This window comes from Acromyrmex echinatior, chromosome 4 (genome assembly GCF_024713525.1).
Source record: "Acromyrmex echinatior isolate Ae372 chromosome 4, ASM2471352v2, whole genome shotgun sequence".
Lineage (NCBI taxonomy): Eukaryota > Metazoa > Arthropoda > Insecta > Hymenoptera > Formicidae > Acromyrmex > Acromyrmex echinatior.
Window position 1 is genome coordinate 4,373,576 of NC_141855.1, and position 22,856 is coordinate 4,396,431.

At 34.7% G+C, this 22,856-nt stretch overlaps 1 protein-coding gene across 10 annotated transcripts in view; it reads right to left on the reverse strand.

Annotated features, from left to right (window-relative positions):
- Window positions 1-22,856, reverse strand: part of LOC105152941 (latrophilin Cirl) — a 476,845-nt gene that overhangs the window by 349,907 nt on the left and 104,082 nt on the right. For 3 of the 10 annotated variants that reach the window (XM_087406038.1, XM_087406030.1, XM_087406032.1), the window contains one exon: window positions 18,328-18,365. The gene's annotated coding sequence lies outside the window, so the exon portion shown is untranslated. Of the gene's footprint in view, window positions 1-8,500; window positions 9,309-18,327; window positions 20,625-22,856 lie in introns of those variants that run through there. The other 7 variants (XM_087406035.1, XM_087406029.1, XM_087406033.1 and 4 more) reach the window with 6 other exon arrangements.

Below are 22,856 nucleotides of genomic sequence, written 5' to 3' on the forward strand. Positions count from 1 at the left end.
TGTAGTTTTTCGCATATAAAAAGACCGCAAAAATTGTCTTCTTCCTTTTTCTTTGTAGACTACTGTAAATTTCATTTGCAAAAATAGTTCGAGGCCATCAGTCTGAGAATCTGAATAGTTTATATGTGAACTTATATAAATAGCTGTTTGTAAAATAGTAAAATAAAAATTTGCAAAAATAGTCGAATAAAAAAATTTTAGGATGAATTTTAGGATGAATTTTGATCCAATCATGATCCGTGAAAGGATGCTTTTCAACTGAATGTAGATGGATGGAAAACCATATGTCAATATTACATCAATAACATTTTAAAATAATCGACTTTCATATTCCATTGATGAAAAAATTCTTACGAAATACTATCTCGATATTGTATGTGTATATATTTATATTAAAAAATATAAGAATATTTTGATAAAAAGATAATTTAATGTTTCACTGTCTCGGAAATTTGTAATCTTTTTACTAAAATTGTTTCATTTATAAAGTTTAATTTATAAGCTTTCGCAAACCGATTTGTAACTTTAACTGACTGTTACTGGGTCAAGTGCACATTTCTTGAATTTGAAACGCATTCGTTGCAGTTTACTAGTTCTATTCGGTCTATATATCCTGCGACAAAGACACACTCGCAGAAATGAGCTAGCACTTTTTGTAGCACATCATACAAACGTATGCCATATGGCATATGCGTTCTTCCCACCCCTCTCTTTTCGAAGGATTAATGATATCAGAAAAGGGCGACTGGTATAAGGGACGGTGAAAAACACGAGGGACATTTATTCCAGCACTTATGCATTTTTCTCATAAACTGTCGTAAAACAGTTATCGCGAGTTCGCGAACAAAATGCGATTGAGATGATAAACTTTAACGGTTTAGGTAGAACAAATTACTCTCTGAGAAAATGTATACTCTACAATTTCGAAAATAATTAAGCTGTCTTGATGTACTGTCGTTATGCAAGTTATAACAATATTTCAACCTTTCGTTACTTCGAATTCATACTTTTTAATAATAACATTTATTCCATGAATTATATTAAAGAAAAATTACAATGAAATTTTTATAAACGAGTATGTTTCGTGCAAAGCAAGCTTTACAATATTAAAATTAGCCGAGTTTTACAATATTAAAATTACTGCATTCATATACGTACCTACCTAGTTCTTAATTTTAGCTGTTTCGCATGACATAAATTATATAAGTACAATACAAAACATGTAAACAGCAAAATAAACCGTGCTACCTACACGAATCATGTAAAATGTTTAAGTGTTGATGACAATGCTGCAAAAAGTTTTAATAGTCCAACAATCAGTTTGAGTATCCTACATAATTATTTTGCTAATCAAACAATAAAATTATTTTCAAATCTGTATATAACTAAATTTTTAGATACTTCAGCAAAATCATTCTTTCAACGTGATTAATTTTTCAGAACAGAAAGAATGATATCAAAATAATTTAAAACAATATTTATAATAGTAACATATAATTTTCTGCGAACCGTTCCATAATTTTTTTTATCATTCTTTCTTGTCAAAATGAGTTATAAACCAGCTAAAACCTCCACTTCTCTCACTATTTTAAAATTCACATTATTTTCTAGCATTTCGCAGAAATATTAAGTCTCATTAAATGAAATATTACCAAAACATGCAAACATGAAATAAATGCCTTCTCATCTACTGCATTATGTCCCCGGCAGTCAAGGACTACAGCGATCGGTGTCTGAATGACGTCGACAAGTATAGGAAAGTATTACGTAAGTGTTGAATGCGTGCATTGCGTGCGATGATACCGACGGGAGGAGTCCTAATCGCTCCGCGCCCACCCAATATTGATATAAATGAATCACCAGGCGCTCCCCTCGAACTGACTTCTCTATCACGAACGACGGCACCTAAATTTCAAGGAACTTTGTGCCGAAGTTCCGCTACAGCGCGGCAGTAACTTATTCCACGTGCTCGCGGTGCCGCGATGTTCCCTTAAGTTTCGCCGCAAAGTTCAACGTTGATCTATCGCGCACACGACCGAACTATATATCGCATCGAACGTGGATTTCCGCAACACAAACCAGATTTCATTCGTAACGCGTTTCCCATTGCGAAATGAAGCGAGGATATGCGCTTACAATTTCCCTAATCGCACCTAGATTTGCGCAGGTACGTTTACATTGTCCCCTTTCTGCACTCGAAGCGAGGTCCTAACTCCGAAATGGACGGGAAAATGGATATTTTCTGACGCTGGAATGGCTACGTTTAGAATCAAATGGATCTCGCGATAAATTGTCGCTACTCTCCTCTTTCACTTTTATTTTTAAGCGAAAAGGATTGTATTTCAAGATAAGAGGATGACAGTTTTAGCAGAATGAGAAAGTGCTATCTATGCGACCTCATATATACAGTGTACGCACTGAAAAAAAATATAGTCGATTTTAATAAATATTTAGTTGAATACTATCGATTAAGTATTTATTAAATATAAAGATATATTTATTTGACACAAGAAATGTTAATTTGATTTAACAATCTTCTTTTTTTTACTGAACAAATATTTGTTATCTCTGTAAGTAAATGTTTAGTTGGCAGTATTGAACTAAATATTTATTAAAATTGACTATATTTTTTTCTCAGTACGTTTTTTTTTATATTATATACTATATAAAAATACTATATATTGCACAAGGAATTTTACATTCTCCTCCTAAGAGAGCAGATATAAAATAGACATTTTAAATGTCTATCAAGACACATGACACAACCAAATGTATTGGAAATTTTCCAAGATAAACTATTTAAAATATCAAAATATCATACAAGAAATTAGGCTCTTGTGTTCTTTTTAGATGAACTTTTTTCACAGTTCTTTCCTCTTTTTCTCTTTGACATAAAGAGAAAAGGAAGAAAGATGAATCGTGCAAGAACATTAGCTAAAAAGAACAGGCCTATTACGTTTATTTGATATGCTAGTGTTATGAAGTTCACTATGTCCCTACGTTACATTCTTTCGGTTAAAATTTCTACACATCGCTCGATGATATCCTTTTCGCAATAACAATCTTTATATTGTATTATCAAAATGGCAAGCCGGCAAGTTGCAAACGAAAAATTACTTACAAGCAGGCTAGCCGATGACCGTGCGAACGGACTTTCGTGTAAACAGACTAGTTTGTATTCTCGGGGCAACGTGCACGCGCGCTTTGAGCATTGACTTGTAAAACAAGACCAAACAGAAGGTCTTCCCGCGGGACACGTCAAAGCGAGCCTTCCGTCGCTCCCGGTAATCTTTGGCTTAATGACACGACATCGCGACGCTTGTGTCGTGTCACGAATTATCCTTAGAAATTCAGAGCAGTCCATCAGTAGGTAGTCACATTGCAATTAAGCGCCGAAATGCGCAAGTTTCATTTGCCGTTTATACATCAGATCTTTTGAAACTTGAAATAAGTTTCTGCTGAACCTCTTTCTAATCAAGATGTAAGATACATTTGAGTTTACTTTTAAAAACGTAATTATATTTGCAGAAACGTGATTACATTGCGATGCAAAAAATTTTCAATATACGCTGAGACATGAATTGAGTCATAAGTAATAAGTAAAATGAATAAAGCAACCTGTCATCGTGTTTTGATCAAAGTCACGTTTGAAAGTAGTAATATATAAGTACTTAGACAAACCTTGAAGAAATGTGATACTTTGTTGCTAACAATATACCATTATTAACAAGTCGCACGACATGCAGTTCATTATTAATTATGCACTTGCGAATGATACGCGTTTTTGTTTCAATTGCTTATATCATAGTTAATAACAAGTTATAATAAGAAACCGTCATCGCGATAATACTCCGATAAATCACGATACTGTAAAATGAGATCCGAATGAGCAAAGTTCAAGCGCCAAGAATCGAGAATTGCACCCTCGTGATTACATCGCTTTCCTCGAATTGACATTTCCCTTCTATTTTCATTGGACACAAATCAAATTTCGATGCGAGGAGTTGCTGATTGAAAATCAAAGGCCGCATTTCCGTGCAGCTACCGAGATTTCCCTCTGTCACAAACGTTGCGAAAACGGAGCACGGATTTATTCACGCGTGGAAAGTAAACCTAGCAGCTCACTGTAGTAGCACACTCGGATTAGAATTGATTTCGATTTTGCATTGTAAATTTAAGAAGAAATCGCTGATGGAAAATCAAGGATTGCATTATCATTTTTAAATTGAATTTTTCACATTTTCCTCCACTTGTTAAAGGGAGAGACGCAAATATATCGGATCACCGATTTTAACAAAAACATCGTGCACGTACACACAATTTTGTGATATACTTAACATCATAATGTTTTATGATTTGTTAGTTTAGCACTTATCACTCGCGATAAATTTTTCTCGCCGCACAAAAAAAGCAGTAAACGATCATGCAACAGACGGAATTAAAGTATCACGTAACTAGCATTTTTCGAGTTGATTTCCACGTTCATTGCAGATTAGATTCACGATTTTATCACCAAATTTAATGAGTCATCGTCATTATATCCAGCTTTAAATTCTTTGCACAAAATTATTATTTACGATGTTACTGAAAACTTAAGTACACACTATTTTTACAACTTGTAGATATTATATCGATCAGAGTATTTAATCTTTCACACAAAACACAAGTAAAAAATGTAAAAATAGTGAAACGTTAAATATGTATATAAGAATTCCCTACTTTCACTGATTGTTATTGACTATTATCTGAATATTTCACGCGTATCTAAAAATATTTGTACAGATTCTTCTAACATAAATAATTATCTAATTTTTTCTGAGAATATTAAAACAAATATATTCTCACGATAGGTATGTTAAATTCAAAATTCGATATTTCTGGAAAGACGTTCATGTTTATATCGAGTCAGACTTTTCGCAAACATCTCAATTCAAAATACACAAGTTCAATGCGCATTCATCGACGTGAATACTTATTATTATTCGCACATATAGGAATCGACAGTCATATTTTTACGATCTTGCGAATTTAAAAATGTGATCCCTTTAACATTTTTACAGACAAATCAAAGCGGAACAAATACTGACGGAAAAGAACGATATATAGCCACCAATCACATTTTCGCGATCCCATGAATTTTAGAATTCGTCGTTCTCTACATTTTCTGTGCTTATTACATCCGCTGTTATCTAAACTATGCATACACGTCGCACGTTAAAGCACACGAGTGTTTGTACTTTTCGTGGAAAAAAAAAGGATAGTAAAATCAACGATAGCATCTCTGCGATTCGACGAATTTAAAAAATTCTGTTATCCCGGTAATTGCATTCATCGTTATATAAACTTTTACGTGCAGCGTAGGTGAAATATATGAATTTAATGCTGGAATCAGTGATGCACACGACATTTGTAGTCCACGCACAAAAATATGACGGAATTGATGATAGCGTTTCCATGATCCCGATTTAAAGCTTTGCACGTTTTTCAATATTTTCTGTCGATTCCGACCAACATTATTTAAAGTCATTCCACTTGTAATTTCTACGCGTTCGAAACATAGCACGGGTCGGTCAATGCATATTTATAACTCGCGTATGCAAGATATGATAAAACTGACAGTTCCATATCATTTTCATTCAACGTTTTCCGCAACCAGGCAACTAAGAAAATTCAATTTTTCCACATTTCCGGATGGTTATGTCTGTCGCACTAGCCAGAGGCAAATTGACGCACGTATTTAATGTGGACAGACATGATAAAATTATTATTAGTTTTTATCGCGCGCGCACTGCTCAAAAAATTAATAAATATTCACGTTTTTAAAAATTTTTTAGTGCAATTTACAAAATGTCAGTCCTTTTTGCGCTGTCCAAATAATTCGAAAGTAGTCGCGTTTTGAAGATTTTTCAAGCAATTTATACGTCACATCGGCCATCCAAAAAATGATAAAATCGATTCTTTATCGATCCTTTTCGCACTGCCTAAAGAATTGGAGAGTAGTCGCGTTTTTTAAGATTTTTCAAACAATTAATATGTCACATCTGTCGTTACCTAGAAAATTATGAAATTATCGGCTCTTAAAAAATGTTAAAATTGTCAGTCCTTTTCATAGTGTTCAAAGAATTCAAAAGTGCTCACGTTTTTTAATTTTCAAGGGATCTCTCTACACGTCACACCTATCGTTATGTAAAAAATGATAAAATTTTTAGTCTTTTTCACATGCTCGGGAATTTAAAAGTACTCGCGTTTTTTTTAATTTGCTAAACGATTTCACGTCACACCTGTCGTTATTAAAATATATTGAAATTATCGATTCTTTTTGAAATTCTTTTTTGTTTAAAGAATTTAAAAGAACACGTATTTTTAAGATTTTAAATGTCATATCAGTCGTGTTATCTAGAAAATAAAATTATCGATCCTTTCCGTATTGTCCAAAGAATTCTGAAAAGTACACGTGTTTTTAATCCTGCACCAGTCAAGTTGTGGATTTTGAAAGCACAGTTGATATTTTGATTGTAAATTTCAAGATTGTACGTTTACTCGTAAATAATTCGCATCTACTCGTATACAATGTAAACTATATTTTACGTGTCACTTCCGAAAACAAAATGTGAATCATCAAAGTCTTGTGTTATTTCGTTGTACTGAACTAAAGCTTCTTATATATTGTTATTTATTAATACCAAAACCAGACATATTAACAATCATAGAATTTATTTCGTTCTGTGTATTATATTTTCCAATTTATAATTTACATATTTTACATTGTCTATATAAAATAAATTTTGTAAGCTTAATAACATAAAAATTCTATATAAACGTAATCTTGAAATATGGTATGACAACTCTTATAAATTCTAGCAGATAAATTTATTTAAATCTGTCAATCAAAAGTAAGTACAATGTAATCCGGATTTTATAATAGCAAAAACTCGTTGTTAAAACTTTCGTAAGTATGCAAGAATTTTTTTTCAGAATTTTACACAATCCAGAACAACATAAAAATTTGTACTGAAGCTCTCAAAGATTCAGATTGCCGTTAAAAGGTGCAAAATTCCACAAGTCCGACTGAGAGTTAAGATTTTTCGATCAATCCACACGTCACATCTGTCGTTATTGAAAAAAACCGTCAAACTGTCGATCCTTTTCCGCATTGCCCAAAGAATTCGAAGGTGTGCGCATTTTAAGGATTTTCCAAATGATCTACACACGTCACATCGTTATTCAAACCTTCGCGTATCGCGCTTCAAACGTACGAGCACACTTTTTTTTGTCGCACAAAAAGACGCGTAAAATCAACTATCGTATTTTCGCGATTTCTGTCGAATTTGCTCTTTTGCCGTAAATTCACATGCGGCGCACGACTGATCCGAAGCGGTCGGTCATTTGTTTTTCTGTTCTTCCGTTTAACCCGCTCCGAGAGAACGTCGAACTCTGATACGCGAAATCCGAAATTATAGTTCACCGTGTTCGCGTTCCAACGTTCCGAGTTAAACGCGAATGAAAATTCGAAAATGAGATTTTCAAGGTCGAAGGAGAACAAAGTAAAAATGTTAAACGCGCCGTTTGGAGAAATTTGATTCCCTTTATGGTGCGTGGAACGTGCGTTTAAAATCCTCCATATTTCCATCGCATATTAGATAATTAAATCGCGCACACGCGTTTGTTATTGCGAGTTTCCACCACACACAATTTTCATCGATAGCCGACACACGAAATTCGACATTCGCGTACGTACGTAAATAACGATAATTTCTCCGTTCATGTCGCGCTTATAGGACGTTACACTAATAAAGACACGAGACAGACACGTCAACAAATAATGGTTGCAAAAACCAGGCGTCGAGCTGACGCGGCTCGCAACAAATATGAATCCTTGATTTTCCATCGATACGATTCTCCGTCACATTTTTGACATTTAAATTCCGTTTTCGGGAAACACATGCCGAGTTCACTGCGAAGTAACTTCCACCGGCAAGAGATATCTCTCACTTTCCACACGCGAAATTGAAGCACTAAAAAAAAAATAAAAAAAGATCGGACGGCTGTACGCTTCCGCGATCGAGCGAGCAGCGTCCGAGATCGGAGTGTCGTTCGCTCCGAAACGAACGCAACGCATCGCACCGGCGAGTTCACCGTTAACGGGCCAATTTCCGACCGACGTACTCCGATGTCGGACAGCGCTTTCGCATTTTCCACTTTCACGTCACAGAGATTCACAGGACACGGGAGAAAATATCTCGTGTGTGCGTAAGCACGCACGGTTCGCCACATTCCGTTCCCGTCGCTCCGAGTTGGAGAGCTCGATTTCAAATCTCGATCGGACATGAATCGATGCCGACGGTGCGCGCTCCGATTACCTGCAGCGTCACCGTGAATCGGAAAAACATCCGTCGTTTTCGAATATTGGAAAAAGTTGGGGAAAAAAGGGCGATCGCGGAGAAGAGTACAGGCGCCGAGAGTCGAGATTGTCGGAAAAGCCGTTTTATACGGTACTTACGAGACAGAGGATGCGGAGATCGGTGGGACCGTAGCACATCGCACAGAAAGCAGAGAAAACGAAAACCAAAACTAAGAATTGCGTCTCACTGTCACACCGTCACACCGAAAAAACACACTGCTCGAAGTCCGAGCCTCGTTACATTCCAATCTCGGTACTTCCGGAAATTTGAGAACTACACGTCCGTCGGGACGATCCAGGCGGCGCGGAATGTTGATCGAACGATCTCGGGCCGAGGCACGTTCTGCCGACGGCCGCGATCTTCGGTTGCGTTACGCTTCCTCGGAGTTTTCCACCGTCCGGCTATCCGGATCTCCAAAGGACCTCCTCGAGAACGGATCCTGGGGACGAGTTAGATTCCAGAGCGATCACAGGTACGCGTCGATTCGCGGGATCGTGCGATCGAGACCTCGCGGTACGGCAAAAAGACGCTTTTCGTATCACTGCGCGTATGCACTTGAAGTCGCGCTTCACTGTGTCGCACAGTAGTTACGAATCTCCATGATGGAAAATTGCGGCGATATGGACGGTGGCGAGTCGACACCGACAACGACAACGACGATAGTGAAGGATAACGAGGACGCGAGTGACACCCGTCGCGGCGCGGCTACGAGGGGAACGGTAACGCGCGGCGAGACATTCCCTTCGGCGGCGACGGAGCAACTGAGCGAGCGCAGGGGACAAGAGAGCGTCTCTCCCCACCACCCTTACCGAGCGACTACGGCGGCGGCGACGGTGACTCTCCCCTCTCCGCCGCCGCTCGGCCGCACTCGGCTCTTTTCGACTCTCCACGAAACCAGCCGCGCCGAGCCCTGCCTGCGCGACCGCGCTCCCCCTCACTTCTCGCGCTGAACGCCGAACTTGAAGTCGGTTAAAGATGTTTCTCTCTTCGCGGTACTACGCGTCTCCTTCTAGCGGTCGTGTAAACGTAGCGTTACGTTGGAATTTCGTCGCGCCCGACTCTCCGAATGTCGTATCACAGCTCGCGATCGTGATTATTCTTGCGCGACCGAGTTCGTATCGCAGTTGACGAGTCCTCGCTACAACATACACATTACATGATCGAAATTATTTGACGATCCGACATTTTGAACGAGAAGGAAACTCTCTGCTTGTACGTATTCTTATATTTGATGATTGGGCAATTCTCACAACTACAATAAGCTTTACTGCTTGAGCTTTTGTGTGCCATTGGAGTCTTAATTATACGATATTAATCAGGAGCCAAAATGGCGTCGATGCGTAGCGTGAATGGTTATATTGAAATTTAAAAGATAGCTGTTTGGTAATTGTGTGCGACGAAGTTAGAAATCGCACGATACCGCAAAGTTTCGAATATCGTTCCCGACGGACCGGCTGAATGCATAGTTCATCGATATCTCACTCCGAGAGAGTAATAGTCGCGATTCGCATTCGCATGATCCGTTATCACGTGCATGATTTACAACGTTTGAATTCGTGACTTCGCGTTCGATTCGTATCAAACAGACGCTTTCGCCCAAGTACAGTATATTCGCTTTCTTCAACTGACGATCTTAAGATAATGTAAGTATTTTTACCATCCATTAATTCCTGGTATTAGCATATATCGAGCGTTCAGTTTTTAATTTTATTCATTGTTTGTTTTTTTTGGCAGTGAGAAGGTCGCCTCACTACAGGATACGGAGAATAATAAGGATCGTCAGAGCCGACTTTGTCTTCTGTTCTGCATTCTTTCCGTGTTACGTAATCAATCTGTAGGTAAGTGCCGTATTAATTATTGCTATTAATTAAAAATACAAGATATAGATAACGGAGAATGATGTATGTGAGAATAAAATCATATTAAGATCCTACGGATAAAAATAAATTTGATGATAATATCATGCGATATTATATTTATTGTTATAAGAAAGTTTCGAAAGACATGATATACATAAAATACACTTTTATCATTTTATATTTTTAAATTTTTTTGTATAATTCTTTCTTTAATTTATCCGAATATTTTATATTCTTGTGTTTTTAAATATCTTTTCTCTTATCGTATATTTGCTATTTATTCGCAAAATATGTAAAATTAATATTGTATGAAATTTAATTATATTCACGTGTTAAAATTTATAAAGATACGGACGAAAAATGGAAGAGTTTATGATAACAATAATAATATGAAATCTTATAAATCAATTTACGGGACAGAAATTTCTTTTATGAAATATTGTTTAACCAATATATAGAATATGTGCTTGTTTAACTGGCTTACTTATTATTTATTGCTATTGCTTTCCAATTTCAATATTATTTACAAGTATAAAACAATAGCATCATAGAATATTTTATCAATCATATAAGTGAGAAATAAAGTATTGTTTTCATTGAAAAAATATTTACTTCTCATACAGACACATTTTATTTGACAAAATAATAGTTATACATTCATAAGTTTTATTGTTCCCAACATTACTTCTGAAATTATTAATATATTCGCTTTTAAAAAAATATCGAAATCATCTACAATAAACGGAATGAAAGGACGAATTTATTCAACGATGCTTGATTGTTATTGTCATGTTTTAGCAAATGGGTATGTCCATTAGTCAACTTAAAATTAACTGATAAAAATGTACCAAGTTTTTTTCATAAAATTAGTATTTATTCTCTATATTTTAAAAACCATTTAAATGGAAATCAATTTTCCTTTTACGAAAATTTAATTAGGGCATCTCTTCTCTTATTTTTCTCATGTTTTACATTAAATGTTTTTAAAACAAATAATTTGAATTGTCAAATATATATATATGTGTATATATATAAAATATATATATGTGTGTGTGTGTGTGTGTGTGTGTGTGTGTGTGTGTGTAAAATTTTATTTCATCATTAGCTAGAAAACCTAACTAAAAACTTCCAATCCCGATTGTTTAATTAAAAAAATTCAGTATTCTGATATTCTTAACGAAAATCTGATTTTTAAAAAGTGTGAATTGTGCAAACAATTTTAAGTGAATTTTAAAGTGTATCAATATTAAGAACTTAATGTTTCTTTAGCGATGATCGCATGTTTCCGGTGATGAGCAATACCGGGCGAGATATGATTTCTGCTAATTTACACTTCCGTAATGAATAGCGATGGAAGGCGTTTCCGTGCCTCTTCATCCGTCCGTTCGCTGCCATATCAGGAAAATCGTTTAAACCGGCGCGTCCGCCTTCGCGTTTACAATAAATTACCGCGCGAGGTGCAAGTGGCAGACGGGAAATTATCCACGACGAAGGAAAACAATCCAAGGGAGAGGTCGCAAACTCCCTCGCATTTAAACGCACGTCTGTCTCGAAAACTGTAGAAAACATCGGGAAGTTTCTGTTGACGTGGACTATGCTCCACCTTCGCTTTTCTCACCTTCACTTATCTAGCCTTTTGAATGAATTAACGAAAGTTAATTCTATCTTTGCTCTTTTGATAAAATACAAAGTAATAATTTCACTGTTACATAACAAACGGAGTTATAAAAAAAATTAAAATACATTTAAAAAAAAGACAAATATGAAAATGAAATTGTCATTAATTTATACATTAAGATCAATTTATATTTGATTTCATTTATTCAGTATCTTATTATCGAAATGTAAACTTTATTATACACATAGTTCTAGTATCATCTATTTAAAATTTGTCTTCTTATTCTCAATTATTACTCGTTTGAACCATATTGATATTCACATTTTTAGTCAGAGAAACAACCTGTAGTTTGATAAATTGGCGTCTGTTATCAAAGTTAAGAAAGAAGGAATGTACTGCATGAAAAAAGAATATTTTTTTTAGTGCTATACGTGTTTTATCGAAATCGACATGATTTTATTAGACATATAATTATCGATAGTTTATATTGTGCTGTATTGTTTGGAAAGGAAATGGTATTGAACCGCGAATTCCCGTTCTATTGCAAACCTGATACGGCGCATGAATATACGCGTGTAACATGCACGTTAATAACTTTATGATCGTATTATACGCTTCACATTACGAGACAAACGTATCGCGGCGAAACAATGACGCAGTGCCTAATAATTACTTCACGTCCTTATAACTGTCGAATTTTTAAACAATGCAGCAAATCTTAACAACATAGTTAATTCTATTATTGTTCTCTAATATAATTTTGTGCACGGATACGTAATAAAAGGTAATAAGAGGTTTACATATTTAATATCGAGCAATTTTAAAATTTAATCTAATGGAGATGTTATATTTTAGCGTAAAAAAATTGGTTTGAATAAAATTTTATAACTCTAATTACACACACATATGTATATACATATATGTATGTATATATTATATATGCGTTAAGAAGATAAGATTTGTGAAACTCAGTAATGTTTAATTTCTTTTTATATTATTCTTTATACTTTCAATAGTTAAATTATAGGCTTAATTTTTTTTAAATATTCTTTATACTTTCAATAGTTAAATTATATATTATAGGTTTATTTTTGTGTTGCGTTTAGCTACAGGATTTCGAACATTCGCGATTCGCATGTCCACATGTGGTAATATAAGGAGGGGAGACATGTCCACATATGGTAATATAAGGAGGGGAGACATGTCCATATATGGTAATATAAGGTGGGGGGACGCGAATGGAAAATTCCCGAACTCGGGAGCTGATGGGTTTTTCCGTGATCGGCGATTGGCCCTTCGCGGCTCGTGATCGCACGTTATTGGTCGTCGTCTTGCGCTCTCCCGCGAAGGAGGCGCGGACCCCGCGATCGCGAGGGGGAGCGAAGCAGTTCTTGGAAATCGATCGCGATCGAACACGTGTCTCGGCAATAAAAAAAACTCGGCAATTCTTGATAGTCCACTTTCGCAACACATGTTGAGTTGTACACTGAGGGTAAGCTAAAAATAGCTTAATTTTGAATAAATATTTATTTGAATACTACCAACTAAACATTTACTTACAATAAATAAATATTTATTTGATAAAAAGAAGCGATTGTTAAATCAAATTATAATGTTTCTTATAATGTATCAAATAAATATATTTTTGTATTTAATTGGCACTATTCATTTAAATATTGAATATTTATTGAAATTTATGATATATTTTATAAATAAAATAACATAATAGTCCATAATATATTATATATTCCATCTTTTTCTAGATGCTATCCTTATATTCTCTTTGTTCTATCCAAATTAAATTTCTCACCATTGTTTTTCTATTATTTTTGTCTTTGAAAAATGTCGTTAGTCTAGTTATACTCAATATCGGTAACTTTCATTTTCACGTCATAGAATTCACAGAATTGCAATTTTCGAAACATAGAAACATTGACGTATATAAATATCGACATACAAACTATACAGATGTTGTATGACACAAACTCTGCGTTTGCATACATTGAATCTACCAAAAGTTAAATTGCATTGATGACCGTATCGAGTGGTTTACGATTACCGTCATTCGCATTCACAGTCTTTGAAATCGCGCGAGGCAAGAGAAACTCGTAAAGTTCCATGCAGAACCACAGACAGGTATGACATGTATATCACTGCCACCCCCGAAATTCATTTGACGGTATCTCCCGGTGAAAATCAACCGCGAACAAAAGAGCATCCCCTATGCGACAACATCGCATAAACAACGCGGATCGCGCGATCTAGATCGCGGAAGGAGGGCGGGTTGCCCCTCTCCTTTCTCTCGTCGTTGAGGTGTTCGAGAGTGAGTTTACAAAAGAGATGCGCAGCAGTTGCTCCACTCCCTCCCTTCTTCGTCCCCGCTCTAATCCCAAAAGTCTATAAATACTGGAAGGGAGTTTATTCTCCAAAGGGTCGTTTGCAGGATCGCAGTTGTACCTCGTGACACGGCACCGCGATGACGCTTTTAATCCAACGGCGGCGGCTCGAAACGTCGTGCAGAATTTGTGGTGTCGTTTCACACGGCCGATAACGCTTCGATAATCACAGCAGTCAGATCTTGCGAGATGAATCACGGGAAACTCGAATCCTTTAGGAATTCAGATTCTACACCGGTTAACTTCAAATGCAAAGTGAATAGACAGAGATAAATTATTTTTAGAAAAAAATTCCGAGAACGGGAAGTATTGTAAAGATGCAGAAAAATGATCCGAGCGAAAACGTTAAAGAACGATGGGTAAAATAAGCTGATACTTTATTTCAGAATGACAAATAAAAGCGGTATGTTTCTTTTTTATAGTTTGTGAGAGACTGAATTTGATTTTGAGAAATTTAATTTAATTTGTTAGGAAAGCATTACAATGTTTTCAAGATCAGAATTAGATTTAGCAACTCTACGAAAAAAAAAATTATATCGCTTTTATTTGCCACTCTGGGGGAGAAAAATTATCGGCTCATTTTACCCATCGTCTTTTATGTATACGATTATGATTTTATATTTCTTTCATTAAAATTATCTTTTTTTAATATATTATATATGCAGCGAATAATATATCTATTCTCTACATTCTTTGAAATGAAATTCCCTTCAGAGTAAGATTTATTCTAAAAGTTTAGTAAAAGAAAATTTCATATATTTATTATAAATATAAGTTAGAAAACTGAATATGTTTCTTGAAAATAAAAACAGAGGCACCATGAGTTTTACAAAAACATAATGTTCACATAACATACACTGTACATTATATCGGCATTTTTCGAAATTATTTCATGAAATATATCAAGTCAGTCTCTCTCTCTCTCTCTCTCACACACGCACACGCACACACTCGCCTACATGCCATGTTATTAGAATATAAATTCTCAAGATATATCCTTCATTGTTGTCTAATTAACCGAACAACCAAATAGTTGTTACGGCTCTACCCTCGATGTTCGTATGCCTATTTTATCCTGTTTCTATCTCGGTGTAAACGATTCGTGCCGGCGATTTCGGACAACACTAGGCCCAGTGGCAAACGTCAACAGTCGAGGATGCAACGTAAACCTGGACAGAATCGCTCGTGGCATGTTCCCCAGCGCGCTTTACAGTTCACGAAACCATGACAATTGTCGGCGCGTTACAGTCAGTTCCGCAGCATTAGGGCAGCTGGTCCAGTCGAGATTCCGAGTATACTCGAAAAGGGACGAAAGAAAGGGAGAGAAAGAGCCAGCGGAGGCGTAGGGGAACCGTAGGTGGCCTATTGTTGAACCGGAATCCGCATTCTCCTTTAACCCTCCGTACCGCCATTGACTGTCTTTCGGTTCATGCCGACGATGAGAAAACGAGTAGAAACTCACTCTCCGACGCAGTAATGGAGCGATCGAGAATACTTTCCCTGAAATCGTTGGCTACTTCCACCCCGACTGTATTTATTAACCTACTGTATTCGATTGACATCTACGAGGCAACATAGGGCGAGGGAACTTACATGGTTGCATTGTTACATGAAGAAACTGATGAGATCCTATTAATCTTACCGTCACAGAATTGTTCAGTAGATTGATGACTTTAATTTTATATTTTAAACCGATACTTTAGGAATAATACATTTTAATTCTTAAATGATGTAAAAATTCTTATTTAATCTTTTCTATTTTTTACATAATTACAGTAATTATAATAAATTATGAATATATTTCTAATATAAAGCTTTATTTATATAAATATTTAATTTTTTTTTTACGTATACATATATTGTAATTCTCATTATATGTGACGCAAGATTAATCCTATACAGACAAACATCGGGAGATTGGGACTTCATAGGAAGTAGGATGTTTACTTAGCATACGACTCTTATCTACCGCGAGCATTAACCTTCTCACTATACACATTATTATCTTTTCCCTTAGCTTATATATCTTAAATAAATGATAAGTCTATTGATTGAAACCAGAAGGCCGATCTTCAAAGACATTCGAAGTTAATCAGATTTAATATATCAAACGAATTTACGCATCATGATTAAATTTTTATTTTATTTAAAAGCTTTTATTTGAACTTTATAGTGTAAATTTGCAATCTCAAATATCGTAATATTTATAATGTCATGCTAAAAATATTTACAATAAAGAGTTAACTCTCTTAAGAGATTTTTATATATATGTGTGTGTATGTATATATATATATATATATATATATATATATATATATATCTAGGTATACATGTGTATGTAATATACATGTATATACATATACATATATATGTGTATATACCTCTTTATCTGTTAGAATTATCAGATATTTGAATTGTTGAAATAATCTTGAAATGTTAGCACAAATAAAAATAAATAATATAAAATATAAAACATTAACATGTATTATATGTGAAACTTTAATCACAATTTTACCAATTTCGAAAAAATAAAAATTTATACAATTGTAAAATAAAATGGTTTTGTGAAATGAAATTGTTTTAATTATGTAATACAAAAATGAGAGTACGAAATATGTAATATTTATAATTTTTCTCTTAACATATAATAATTCTAAATTTGAATTAAACTTTTTCAATGTTAATAGAATTGATCTAATTACGTGACCATGTCAAGATTTATCATCATGCGTTTTCAGATTTTTTGAATAATTAATAATTAATAATAATTAACTTTTTTATTTTATATGAAACCTTAAAAATTGAATTTGATTATTCGTTTATTTGTTCTATTTTTCAATGTTCAGTCTCATTGCTTTAAGAACTGCATTTTAAAATGTAAGAATCCGTTGTCCCGATAAAGTTTTCCTTTTCATACTAGACGCGTTTCACATCAGGCAATACACACCGGCAGGAGCGGGTTCAATAAAATCGTAAACATGGCAGTTACATGGACAACGTCATAAAGTTGGTCAACGCGTGTAACGAAGACGGTTAAAGGATACGCGTGCGAGTACATGTCTTTTCGAGACTAATTGTGCATGTACGGACATTCGAAAATGAGAAATTAAGACGAGAACGTGTGAAAAAGTTTTGTTATTGAAATGTATTAGGAAGTGAGAATATATATACAGTGCTAATATATATACTATAATATATCTTTTCATAAGCCGAAGTCTAGTCATTATATTTATTATTAATGTGGTTAAATTATAGTACTTTTAAAATAACATGAAATATCTATAAATACGGTTATAATTAATTTATTCAGTATGAAGTTAATTACAGTAATAGAAACATTTAAATGAATTTAAATGTTTCTATTATTGCATCTTAAACAATCTGAGGAGGTAACTTTTTGAACGAATATTTGGAAACAAAATTATTTTACGATACTGATTCAATCTCTAAATTTTTTTAGAGTAAAATCTTATTCCAAAAGAGATAAAATACTGCTATTATTAAAAAAGAGTGGAATTAAGACAAGACTGGAATTTGCATTCTTGAATAAGAGTGACAGATTTTCACTCTTTTTTGGAGTATGATTCACTCCAAAGGAAAGAAGTCTCATTCTTTTTTTTAAAGTGAATCTTAGTCCAAAGAAGAGTAACAATCTACCACTTATTCAAGAGTGCAAATTTTACACTTTTTTTAAATAATAGTCTAGCTTATTAAAGAAGAGAATAAATATTTTGTAAACATTATTCTCTTCTTTACGTTGCTTTATATCGAATTATTTTATTTCTACGCGCACTCGCTGGTACAATTTCGTATGATACAAGCGAAAGAATTTTCTTTGTCGAGAATTTTGAGTGTATGTGTGTGCCCGTGAGTGTATGTGGACATAGTTTTCTTTTCTCAAAGAAGCCAGAGAAAGTGAGAAGATGATCTATGATGCAGAGATTACTAGATCTACAGACGTTATCGTTATCCAACTGTATCCGTTATCAGCTATCACTAATTGGCAAGCACATTCATTCATATGTATGTATATGATATGTCTCTATACTCACGTAATTTTTCCACGTTCTTTCTCCGCGTTGACGCGTATCTGCAACACAAAATGAGAATTATTAACAAGATATAAATAGGATATGAATTTATGCGATAATCATACGCGTTTGTGTGTTTTAAAGATTGAATTTTGAGATTCTGCAAATATACGAGTAATACACGCGCACACACACACACACACACACACACGCACACAAAGCAACGCTAATTAAAATATATTTCTTTAATTATCTGCAATTGCTTTATTATAATTCAACTGCGATAATATACTGCGCCATTAGTATTAATTTATATTCACATTACATTTGTATTATGAAGATATACTTTTTGATTCAGTAGATACTATATACTTATGAGATAGCAGAGATTATATTATAACGGGATAATAAAACGTAAAACAAAAAGAAAGAAGATAGTAATGGTTCCTTCACGTATTATCAGCGTATATGTATTTCCTGCTGGATGAGAATTCATATTTATAATTACTGTATCGGGATAAATAATCGATATTTGATAAAAAAAAATATCAATGTTAAATTTGATTAAAATCTAAAATTATTAAAATTAATAATTTTCATAATATTTTAGAAAAGTACGTGAAAAAAAATAATTACAAAATTGCGTTTTAAATATTCACGAAATAAAAGAAAATTATATCGTTATATAAAATTGAAATTGAAAAATATATTAATCGAGCGATCATAGTGTTTCTACATACGATACGTTCGTTGTCTCATTCGTGATTCGTGTCGAAGATATCGGTATAGATTATATACTAAGCTTTTGCATTGGAGGGATTTCACTAATCCTTTCCCTATGTAATCCCATTATCAGACATTTTCCTTATACTACGAATATTGCGCGTACGTTAGCAGGTTCATGCGCTCTTTGAGATTACGAAAATAATTATATGGAGTGTTACGACGAATGTTGCTATTGAGATTTTCTCCGTTTTTTTGAGTCAATGTATTTAAACAATTTACTCAGGGATCGGAGATTAAATTGTGCGGTTAAGAATGCGGTTTACTGGGAAGTATCGGATAATTTATAGGAAGAGTAATCGTGAACCCGGTGCCAAAAAGATCGCGAAGTTTATAGGCGAATCTACATGGATCGCCCTTTAGAATGTTTTGTAATTAGGAAAGTGAGGTGACCTCCAATTTCCTTAGTGTAGACAGGTTCGCGGGATGAGTTTACCGGTTTGTCTTGATCTAGATATTATAAGGCAAGCACATAAGAAATAATAATGATGATAGAAAAAGAGTAAATTGCCGACATTCATTGTATATGTATGATGAGTTTAGAACAAATAAATTTATAATAAATACCTTATGTGTGTGTCGAAATGATGTATTATCGATTAGGCAATGCAATTGGAATCGAAATTGATCATCTCTCTAGGAAGCTAAGATATAAAGTACGACATACATAAAGACAAGAAGGTTGAAATGGAAAACTAGAAATGGAAGGGGGAAAAAATAAGAAGGAAAAAATAAAGTGGAAGGGAAAGAAAGTAGGGAGAAAAGAGATAGGGAAGGGAAAGCAGTCAAGAAGGAGAAAGAGATTGAATGATCTGTGAATAAGTATCAGGTAAAGATTCGGTATCATTTTGCCTATTAAGGCCTTGTTTCTGTCTTTTTATGAATCATTTCAGACACCAATCTCTTATTGTAAGAAGATTCGCAGTTCAAAATTCTCACATGATTCCATTTGAAATTATGATCAAAATTGATTCGATGATCAGTTATGACAGTAGGAGAACCTGTATTCTTTTTGATGTCAGAGATATGTTCGTGTAGTCTCGTGCTCAATTTTCTCTAAATTTGAAATAATCCAAAATGGATTATCAAGTAATCAGGAAACTTAAAAAAACTACAGTTTTTTGAGATATTTTAAAAAAGAAAACATATGTAGCATTTTCTTTCTCTTCTTAACATCAATCTTTATAAAACATCCTCATTAATAATTATTCTATTTCACAAAATTCTTGGTTATACTTAAGATATTTCCGCTGTGAAAGAATCTTGGTCATCGACAAATTAATGGGTGTTTTTCATTTGATAACACAAATCAACACAAACATCATTCTTTCTTAGCATTTAATGAGTAACAAGAAAAGAATGCCATCAAATGAAAACAGTCATGAACATCAGTTATGAACCTATGCTTCGGGAGATTATCCTGACTCTTCTCAAAAATAATTATTATCTTGCAGAGATTACGTCGAAAACAATTTTTTAAAAGCAACTAATACGATTGGATTTTTATGGAAAAGAAAAATAAAATATATCTTTGCTTTCTCAGCCGTAGCAGTAACGAATATGTTCGATACTCGGACACGCGTAAAATATATGAATGCGTGCAGAGCAGACTGAGCCGCGTGTTCTGCAGTCAGTGTGTATGTTGGTGTAGCGATACGGTGACACGTATCAAACGCATTGATTTCACATAGCCAACATCTCACTCGCGCTAACATGCATACTCGGATACACATACCTGCCTGGCTGCGCCTGTGTAATGGAGCCTTGCGGGACCCAAAGACCCTTCCGGGACCCTTTCTATGTGCGGCACCGGGATCGACTTGAATTAAAGGGGAACGACCCGGGAGTGGTGCCAACTTAATGAGGGACCACCTAGCTTTAACTGTTTGTTTTTCGAGAGACCGGGCCCCGCGAAGAGAGAAAATGCCCGCTTCGAACCAGCCGGAGGAGACCTATACATACACACACATACACACAGATATATATATATATATATATATATATATATATATATATGTATGTATATGTATATACATATATATAGACGCGTTCACGGTCAGGCGGTCCCATTTATGGCTTGTATCGCCAACCCTATTGCCATAACTTCCGCGATTTGGGCGTGAAATTACACGCGCAAGAATCGGTATGAGAGGATCGTCGATAGTTCGATAAAGGTTCGATCCCTCGTTCTCTTCTGATCGCTGTCCTTTTTGTCCAGGTTTCCATTCTGCGCTCGATCAGGCTCTACCCAAGCAATTTGTTACTTTATCTGGTGTGTGTAATTTACAACAGTGTGATACACGCTGTTTCTCGCGCCAAAGATAACCATTTCGACTGATTCATTTCTGATGATATCTTCTCAAGCTTTAATTTTTTTTATTTATTCGAAAAAAATAATTATCAGTATATATTAAGTTAATGTAATAATTTTCAGAATAGAGAAAAATGACGGATGTTTATTCTAAAATCATAAAATTATTGTATCATAACTGTTTTCATAACAGTTTCCTTTCAAATGAAATATATTTTTCAAATATACAGCTAACTTACTCAGTGTATGGTTAGTAATTTTGTATTTATTTTACATGAATGCGACATTTTCTAGTAAAAAAATTATCTGCTTCAAACTCGATAGATATACTTTGAAGGCAAACTGCTATATTTAGTGTTATGTATTATATGGTTCATTGACTCTTTAAAGGTTTTTTTCTATCTGTGATTATGATATGTCACTGAAATAAAAAACGTATAAAGGTTACTGATGCAAAATGAGAAGAACAGCTCGATTGACATTTCGATATGTAAAAATTTAAACGGTGACAGAATAAAGAACTTCCTCGGATAAAAGTGCCGCGGAGATACTGGCGACTGTGTAGGCTATCGGTCATTATTTATCGCAGGATGAGCTGTCGCCCTAAGGCGAAATTAAAATCCGAGAGTCACCGATAAGGCGAAGACGGAACGTGAAACGAAACGAAGAAGCAAAGAAAGCGAGAGAGAAAGACACAAGGGTCGTTCATACGATAGTGTTCTATGAAAAATACGCGTACGTGGCACTCGACCACGATTTAATTTATCATCGGACAGTGTAGGAAAAGACGTAACGATACGTCTCTTATGAACATTGTATTCGCATCATTGCGTTATTCATATTCACCGCAAGCATTCGGCGACATTTTTACACGGAAATTTTCGCTGGAAGCGCACAAAAGAAAATTTGAAAATGATTAATAAGTATCCAAGGTGAAAATAGAGCAATCTCTGCTCATTCATTTGCAAGAGCACTTCCTTTCTTTTCCTTTCTTTTTTACTTATTACATTAATAATATGTACAAATCTTTGTTATTACATCTTTTTTATAACACGTTTTTTATATTAATTTCTCGCACGATAAAACCTGAATTTGTTCTCTATATCTAATCTCGGAGATTTTCCTGTTGAAGGAGAATACTTTTTCTTTCACAAGCAGAATATCCTGCTTATTGTATCAATCCATACATACACATCTATTTTTATTCCGCGCAGACGCATCCATCTACTTCTACAATTTCTCACAAGATTAAACTCAAATTTTCTCTTGATAGTTACGCACGATCGAATGAAGCGCAGCGGGACTTTCGCAGGAGTGCCTCCTTCAAACGAATATATTTCTATTAACGTATCCCGCGTGTCGTTCGAGTCTTCCGCGAGCCGAAACATGAAATGTCACTTACTCGAACACATCGCTCGGCACACACACGAACATACGCACACACACGTCTCGACAC